This window comes from Megachile rotundata, chromosome 3 (genome assembly GCF_050947335.1).
Source record: "Megachile rotundata isolate GNS110a chromosome 3, iyMegRotu1, whole genome shotgun sequence".
NCBI classification, from domain to species: domain Eukaryota; kingdom Metazoa; phylum Arthropoda; class Insecta; order Hymenoptera; family Megachilidae; genus Megachile; species Megachile rotundata.
In genome coordinates, this window is record NC_134985.1 from 17827244 (window position 1) to 17836396 (window position 9153).

The 9153-nt window shown below is 35.3% G+C and overlaps 1 protein-coding gene and 1 long non-coding RNA gene across 4 annotated transcripts in view; one reads left to right on the forward strand and one right to left on the reverse strand.

The window, feature by feature from the left end:
- The window catches only part of Mctp (multiple C2 domain and transmembrane region protein), a 34357-nt gene extending 32830 nt beyond the window's left edge, over nucleotides 1–1527 (reverse strand). Inside the window, exons 1-3 of one of the 3 annotated variants that reach the window (XM_076529390.1) lie at nucleotides 1335–1527; nucleotides 1196–1251; nucleotides 181–455 (exon numbers count right to left, since the gene is read on the reverse strand). The gene's annotated coding sequence lies outside the window, so the exon portion shown is untranslated. The remainder of the gene's footprint in view (nucleotides 1–180; nucleotides 456–1195; nucleotides 1252–1334) is intronic. The other 2 variants (XM_076529393.1, XM_076529392.1) reach the window with 2 other exon arrangements.
- Nucleotides 1528–1688: 161 nt separating this feature from the next.
- On the forward strand, nucleotides 1689–4929 carry LOC105662434 (uncharacterized). Its single transcript, XR_001095950.2, has 4 exons — nucleotides 1689–2279; nucleotides 2527–2678; nucleotides 2839–2918; nucleotides 4232–4929. It is a non-coding gene; the product is annotated as an uncharacterized LOC105662434 (long non-coding RNA).
- Nucleotides 4930–9153: the final 4224 nt, after the last annotated feature.

A 9153-nucleotide genomic window follows, 5' to 3' on the forward strand; every position in this document is an offset into this window, starting at 1 on the left:
AATGCTCAAAGTCTCAAGTCCCTAAATATGTATATCCCCATACGTCCAACGTCCTTCACTTTTAACGAGTACTGATTGATTCTAAAATTTCGTCACATGACAAAGTATTTGAAGCTTTCGCTACGCTAATCGCCCCACTAATCTGTTTAAAAGTCAACAAGTTGATAAATATGTACTCACAAGGTGTCCGCGTTTTTGCCTATAATGACACGGAGGGGAAGAGAAGATCAATGCCATCGCTATGCACATGCACGTTTCCGTAAACGTTGTTGACAAATGACGAGGCGACGCAAACGTAGCCTCTGGAAGTATAATGTCAGTTAAATTTTCTCTTCCCCAAGAATTCGTACAATGGCGAAAATGGTTGATAACCATCGTGCAGGGGAGAAGAGTTCGAGTGGCGTCCACTTTATCCGGATGTATGAAGGTCAATTTTCTTGTAACGAGTCAAGTACCTGAAATTCATCGAGCTGCACAGAATTTAATTCGCTCGGGATTGATTACAAATATGTATTGAGAAACGAAGGACGTTTTCAAAAAGTGGTTCATCGATCGATTCACAATATCTAATTTGATGCAGAAATCTTTTCGATATTTTGCTGCGCAAAATTTAAAGAAACCAGGTCACAGTTTTCAGAGAAATCCCTCCTTTACGATCGGCACTAGATCCAGCTATTTTACGACTCTATTAAATATCATTCAGTCAATACCGGGTTATGTCTGACCCGGGTCTTAACCGAATCAAGAAAATAATCCGAACAGGATAAACGAGTGAAAACTAACGTTTAGAAAACCAAAATATTTTACGTACGCATGGAAATAAAAATAATTGAGTTATAGGTCAAAAGTAAAGCGATATCAGTTTTTTCAACATTCGAGGATTAAAATCTGTAACATATGTGTTATTACTTAATTAAATTTCGTGTTTGCGCGCAATAAAAAGTAGACACAAAAAATTTCGTTTCAAAATGGACGCCTTAATTAAATTAAGGTTATAATCGAAATAAGTGTATGCGATTTTTCGTGTACTTTAGAAAGCTGAATTTTTTAAGTTTTCGACAGTATGGAAGGGAACTAGGTTGTTTTTAGTAATTAAAACCTCATAATACTACCGTAGCTTTGAAAGAATCCTGCACGGAAATTTATATATTAATTAATGAGGGTGCATTAAGTTGATTAGAAATATGAACCACACCTGTAACGACGTTCGCACGCAATCTCCGTGGTTTTCTGGTGCTCTAATTTTGTTCCCTAAGAAGGGGAAATGAAAAATGAACGGAATTAATAAAATAAATCATTTCTGTATTATAAAAATAATTTTAGTAGTATAGTACGTTTTGTATTTATGTACCGCTGTCCGGTGGTTTTCTTTCAGAGATATTTATCGTTCGCTTTAAATTGTGTTATTTCCTTTATTCTACCTTGATGATTCTTCTCTAACAAATATGAACGGAGAACTCATTGAAAACTGAAATAATATTTCTTTTGTGACGTCATTCTTCACTCCACAAAGAATCTATATTGCAAAAAATTTCCGTTAATAAAACGCCCTTTCACATTCAATCTAGAAATTCGAATTTTTTTTCATCTGTCGATCGTTGTTACGTATATTACAAATTACTCGTTATTTTCTATATCGAAAAAATATTTCAATATTTCGTATATTCATACCTCATTACTATCTATTGTGTTACTCCTCCCCTTCAAAAAATACTTGTCACTTATTTTCTTCAAAATGGAGGACATATAGGTTAAGTAATTATACAATCCTTCTAAATGTCTCCGCTTTCCTACAAACGAAATTTATGTATCTACGATCGAAGTTCTTACAAGTTCAATATTCATTAAACGTTCGAACAAAAAAAGGAAACGAAATTCAATAAAGTTACCGTTGCCAACAAAGGGATTATCGGACTTAAAGTGGACAAATTGCAGTCGTTTGTTCGAAATTGAAAAACGTCGAATGTCATCGAACGTTTTAACGGTCGCTCAATGAATTTTTTCAAATCCGTCAATATCCATGAATCTGAATTACCGACAAGGATCAAACTGGCGTAACTTCAGCGCACTCTGCGACGATCACGACAAAAGGTTACGTACTAAAATGTAAAACAGTCATGGTACAAATTTTAACTCGATAGAATTTCTAGAGGTCAACAATGTATTTTCAGAAGAGTGCTTCCACTGCACGCGGCTGTAGAACGGCAAAAAGTTGCAATCAGAGTTATATGAATGGAATTGTATATAGCTTCGATTGTCAACTGTCACCAATAAAGTTGGTAAGAATTAACAAATTTTTAATTTCTAAGTTTCTGAGCTTCTACGTTTCTAATTTTCTAACTCCTGATTTTTTATATTTCTAAACTGTCAAATTTGAAATTTCTAAATTGAAAAATTCGAACGCTTTACGATCTAGAAATTTTTAAAAATATCACGTACTCGAAATAGCGAAAAAAATTGGCGACAAAAAATACAATATTTCGTGTACCTCGACTCTGGTCATTAATGTGTTAATTAAAACTGCAGCAACCCTTGAACGTGCGCATCTCTGTTGCGATGTTTTAACCATAAACTGCCTAAAGCAAACAAGACAAAACTCGCAACAATGTTCCTACTGTTGGCAAATACATTTGGAAGCCGGCCATGCGGATACGCAGTTCAAATAGAAATTAATTATGGTACAATGTTCCATTTTCACCGTACGCAACACAAAACGATACACTGCAGTTAATGCACTGTATCATGATTAATGTGTTGCTCTATGATACGCTTAATAATAACAGAATACGTTGAATATCAAGAAATATGATATAAATAACCTATCCATATACGTTGCAGCGAAAAACTTTTCAACTACAAAGCTTTTACAAAAGAGGGCGCTTGTTGGAAAAGGACTTGCCATTTTTGGCAGAATAAAGGTGAGATCCTTTCATAATTTCTGTTACACAAATCTGTAATAACGTTAAGAATATCTATTTGAAAAATTTTGCAAAAAATAACAGAATTACAGGTGACAAAGGGTCGTTGACCGTACTAATTGCAAAAGGAGTAAGATACGTGGAAATATTTAAAAATAACGCCCCAAGTGCCCTCGTTCGATTGCGATAATCACACAAATAAATTTAAAACGTGTTTTTTGAAATTCATAAATTCTAATTACGCTTAAACAGTTATAAAATATTGTAATTAAATAGTTATGAAAAGAGAGTATTAAAAAAAAGGAAAATTCCTTCGCGAAGATTTGAACTCGCGCTCAAAAAAGCAATTTTGGTTTTCTAATCCAACGTTTTAACGGTTTCTCCAATTTCATTTCGTTCGACTTCCGCTTTATAATTGAGCATATAAAGACCGTAACTTTGGTGTTAAATATCTCTTAAACTATAGACTGCCTTAATTATTAAAATATGAGTGGGTACTTGAGAAGTACTTATTAACAAAATTAGTCATATGTTTTTGGCACTAACAGTTATTTGAGCGTTGAACCGTACAGTAAGGCATAACTTGCACCCCCTTTGCATTTAATCTCGTCAATTACATAACAGAGACCCGGCGACCGGAAGCGGTTGCTAGCCAAAGGGTCACAGGTATTCCCGTGAAGCCCTTAAGCTAAAGTGTTAATACCTCGTCACCGCGATATTATGATCCACTTCGCGTTTTATTATAACGAACGTGGCTTACGCCTTCCGAGTAACAATAAAAGTAATGTTTCCACTTCCTCTTTTATATTGTTGTGCCTTAAGATAGCAACGTTCGTAAAATTGAAATACAATTATGTGTATATACAATTACTCACAAAATTTGGTGCATATTTATGGGATGTGTAGGTAAGAGGAAAAATATTGGAATTTGAAGAGTTGTGAAGTGGGAGTTTGAGGCTTTGGAGATTTGGAAAATTTGCAATTTGGGAAGTTGGAAATTTGGAATTTGGGATTTTGGGAACTAGAGTGATTGGGGATTTGAGAATTTGGGAACTAGGGAGATTGGGGATTTGAGAATTTTGGAACTAAGGAATTTGGGGATTTGAGAATTTTGGAACTAAGGAATTTGGGGATTTGAGAGCTTGGAATCTAGGGGATTTGGGGATTTGAGAATTGGGGAACTAGAGAATTTGGGAATTTGAGAATTTAGAATCTAGGGGATTTGAGGATTTGAGAGTTTAGAAACTTAGTAATTTGAAAATTTAAGGATTGTTAATTTAAAAATTTGACACTAATAATTAAAAATTTTTCAGATTTGAAGCAGTAAGATATGAAAGGAGGCAAATGGTACTCAGCTAACACCAATGAAGAAGAATGACTCTCTATCATCAAATTATATTATCAATACGTTGACAGTGTACATTTTGTGAATAATTGTATATGTATCATCGAACATTCGATTCTCTTTATCCGCGTATGTACATATGTACATCGAAATATAACATATAATATATACATCACATTCATATCGTTACAACCGTAACAATTTACAAATATATTTACAAAATGAAAAAATCACAGAAGATCACGAGGAGATTCTTATCGGTAGAAAAAATATAATCAGCATACACGGTATGCAGAATCGGCTTTTCCTGTCGTTAACATATAAAAAACTTATCGACGGTCTATTATAAAATAATCAAACAATACACCCTACTTCGCGGGAAGATTATCGTCCGGGATAATCGAGTCTGACTTATTAATAGAATATCAGATCGATTGGTTCTACGCAACGTACCGGAAGTTCTAAAACGCCACATTGAAAAACTATCAAGAGTATGTATCTTCCTTTTTTCCTGTCGCGTATCCGCCTGTCGATGCACTCTATACAATCTTTCTTTTTTAGTTTTATTGAATTAAAGGTTCAGGAACTCTTTTAAAAATTCTGTGAATTTTTCATCTAGATAAAAAGATATGTAAATAATAATTATAAAGGAGAATTTAAATCCTTGTCATTTTTTTAGTTGTATTATATAACAAATTCATAGGTCTAAAATATAGAGACATCAGGAATAATTAGAATAAATAAAAAGTTTGTACATTCAACCTTTGAGTATGGAGATGTACAGAGTGTCTCACAAGTGTGGGTCCTTGAAATGAGAGGTAGCTAAAGCGATTCTAAATAAGATTTCTTTTTGCAGAAATGGGGTTTGGAGAGCACAAGGATTATTACGCGTTGGACTACTACGCGTCGAATATCCACGCGTTGGATTACTACGCGCTGGATATCCACATGCTGGATTATTACGCGTTAGATTACCACGCATTAGATTCCTACGCTTAGAATTACCACGCGTTGCATTATTACGCGTTGGATTACTACGCGTAGAATATGCAAACGCTAGATTACTACGCGTTGGATATCCACACGCTATATTAGTACGCGTTGGATTACTACGCATTGGATTACTACGCGTAGGATTACCACGCGTTGCATTACCACGCGTTGGATAACTACGCGTTACCCGTTGCTGCCACTCTCGCGTCTGCGCATGCGTAATCTCGCGCTGTGATTGGTCCGCGTTTTTCCTTAATAATTCAAAAACGAAGCTTCAAACCCCATTTTTGCAAAGGAAAATCTTACTCAGAATCGCATCAGCTATCATTTCAGAGACCTACAATTGTGAAGAACCCTATAGATCAGTTTTACTTTAAGTAAAACTAATGGCGGTCATTTTAAAATTTGAGTATCATAACAGTGCAAGCTAAAAATGAAGTGAACTTGTTATTTGAAAAATGTAGGCCATCTCAATAACTTTAAACTTTCATCTTTAGATTGCTACACTCTTTCTGATGTATTTGATACCATTTTGTTTTTTCAGGTGTATAAAATGAGAATGATATCGAATCAGCGTAACATCGACAGGAAGAATGAGACATCAGAAATCTGAAAGAACAATCGACGCAACGACGTGAAATTTGTATCCATGGATGAAGGCACTTTTTCATGCAGCTCGCACTTTTTATCACGTGCGATCGCGCGATCGATCTGTATAACGCTATATCCCGTACAGCGGCAGCCACATCCATCGCTCGACCGTCGACCCATAAATTTCAAACGTCCTCTCTGTTTCTCAGTATCGCGATAAAACCGCTTAAATGAAACTCGACCGGTGCAAGGGTGTGCGGGCGAGTACATAATGAACGTTACGTTGGCTACTCGTTTCCATACTTTTGTCCCCTGGGCGAGATTAATTCTGGCACCCCGTTACTTTTTAGCAAAATTAAAAACTTCAAATGAAAAATCATATAGGAAGCTGTCAGAACTATCACAGAGTACTTCTCATGATTTTTAAATTAATGTAATCTCAATTTAAAGTTTCGGCGAAAAGAGGGAATGTGTTCCTGGTACAAAATGGCGGACGGTGACCGATTTTGGTACTCCATGATTTCATGACATAAAAGTTACAAAATGGTACTTGTGGTATATCAAATTAAAGGTTAGAATTTGATGAAAAGGACTACGTGAACGTTCCATCGATATTTTTCATGTTAAATGGTTCTCGAACGAGAAACGACCCAGTGGGGAATACGCAATTTCCAATTGCTTCTATTTCGAAATGTTTGACGTTCATTTATTATCCCATTGAGAATTTACATTTTTCGAATATATAATCTTTCTGATCACGTTGTATAAAAGAACCTTAAATATTACTTTGTTAATAGAGCTGTGAATTGCTTTCGAAGAGCGAATTTGTATTAAAAACACCGATGAAACGTTTATACAGTCATTCCCATCAAACCTTAAGCTTTAAATTGATACATTATTAAACTTCCAATTGATACTTTTATGTGATGAAATCCTGTCACTCCAAGTGTCCCCCAAACACGTACCACTCAATTCCATTCGAGTTTGAAACTCAATTCCTCTGAAATTTTTACTAAAATGAATGTAACTTATCCTAAGTAACTACAGAACAAAAAAGAAACAAAAAAGAAAGTCGTAAAAGGGTATCGTTGATCAAGGAAATCGAGGTTTGATGAATCTTTCACGAATCACATTCGAGTTTCGTTCAAACTGTTTTATCGCACAATGCTCGAGAAACAAATTGCACATTACCTGCTTATTATAATCAATACGAGAATATTTACAAGGTAGCTTGACAAAAATACCTGCTGCATTTTATGCTATGCTATTACACAACTTTTCACTTCTTTTCTTTTACGCTCGTTATTCCAATCATATCACGAACTTTTCTCCCTCCGTGCGAAAGGGCAACACTTAAATCATGTACACACATACTTACATACAACCATTGGCGTAACTACCACCTCTGTGCGAGAAATAGTTGTTATATAGCATCGCGGTATATTGCTTGGCGTTGCATTGACTTTTAGTGTAGGGTGGATTGTAGTGGGGGGGTTGTTGGGGATTATTGGATCACATAATTTGAGGGTTTAGGGGTTTGGAGATTTAGGGATTTAGGGATTTAGGGATTTAGGGATTTGAGGATTTAAGGATTTGGGGATTTAGGGATTTGGAGACTTGAGAATTTGGAGATTTGGGAATTTGGGAGGTTGAGAATTTGGGGGGTTGAGAATTTGGGGATTTGAGAATTTGGGAATTTAGGAATTGGTGGGGTTGAGAATTTGAGGGTTTGAGAATTTGGGAATTTAGGAATTTGGAGGGTTGAGAATTTGAGGGTTTAGGAATTTAGGGGGTTGAGAATTTGGGGATTTGAGAATTTGGGGTGTTGAGAATTTGGGGATTTGAGAATTTGGGGGGTTGAGAATTTGGGAATTTAGGAATTGGTGGGGTTGAGAATTTGAGGGTTTGAGAATTTGGGAATTTAGGAATTTGGAGGGTTGAGAATTTGAGAGTTTGGGAATTTGAATATTTGGGAATTTAGGGGGTTGAGAATTTGGGGATTTGAGAATTTGGGGTGTTGAGAATTTGGGGGTTTGAAAATTTGGGGATTTGGGAATTTAGGGGTTTGGGAATTTGAGGGGTTGAGAATTTGAAGGTTTCAGAATTTGGGGATTTGGAGATATAGTAATTTGGGTATTTGGGAATTTAAAGATATAAGAATTTGGAGATTAACAATTGCAAATTTAGAAATTTAAAAATGCTAGAATTTAAGTATATGAACCTTGTAAATTAAAAAATGTTGAGATATAAAAACTTGAGAATTAGTGACTCTAGAAATGTATGTATACAGCAATTTAAAATAGAACAACAACAATTATAAAAATGTAAAATCCTGAAGATATAGAATCTATAGAATTTGACCTTCTTCAGGATTGAATACTTATGATACTAAATTATATATTCAATTATGTATACTAAAAAATTTGAGCATCCCACATATCAAAGATGTAAGAATTCAAGAACACTCTAAAAATGTACAAACTTGAAACATTAAGAACCAAAGAATGTCTACTTTAAAAAAGAAATTAGCTTACTAAGAATATGCTAAAATAGGAGTTTGGAAATGTGAAAATCAGCAACGTCAATGTTTATTGTCAACAGTGAAGTATTGACAATATATATTGATCATCTAAGATCGAGGTGTTCGTTACGCCACTGCACACAAGTACACAAAAGCACACACGCACTCACACAGTGTATCGCGTGGTTTCGTCGCCAAAATCGATAAGAACGCACGCAGTTTCGCGGAGTGTGGCAATGAATCCGCAACTATGCGAACTCCGTTACAACGCAATAACAATTGTCAACTTACATAAGAAATTGCTCGTTTGTTTCACAAACTACCGTTTAAGCTCCACGTAGCTACCTTTTGTATGTTCTTTGAATTGTAACAACCTTTAAAAAGTCTTCCATCAATGTCATCGATATTTCAAAGCTCTTATTGATAATATATCAATAAATTCTGAAATATCGATCCGTTTGCATGCGGCGAGAAACCCCTTGCGGTTCGATTTATAAAAACCAAATTAAATATTCAAACTGCTTGTTAATTTGTAAAACAAAAAATTGTTAATTTATTGGAACCACAAGGGGTGGCCTCAAAGTAATCTGCGATACATTTGCACGCGAGTTTATTTTATTTTCTCAGCCGACGATTACAAAAGAGAAAGAAAGCATAAACAGGGAGGAGGTTCGCATCTGGCGAACAAAAAACAAATGACGCCGGGTGTACAATGTATTTTATACAATCGCGTTCGAGTTCGCCCTTTAAAGCATTCGAAAATGGAGACAATGAGCGAACCTTGC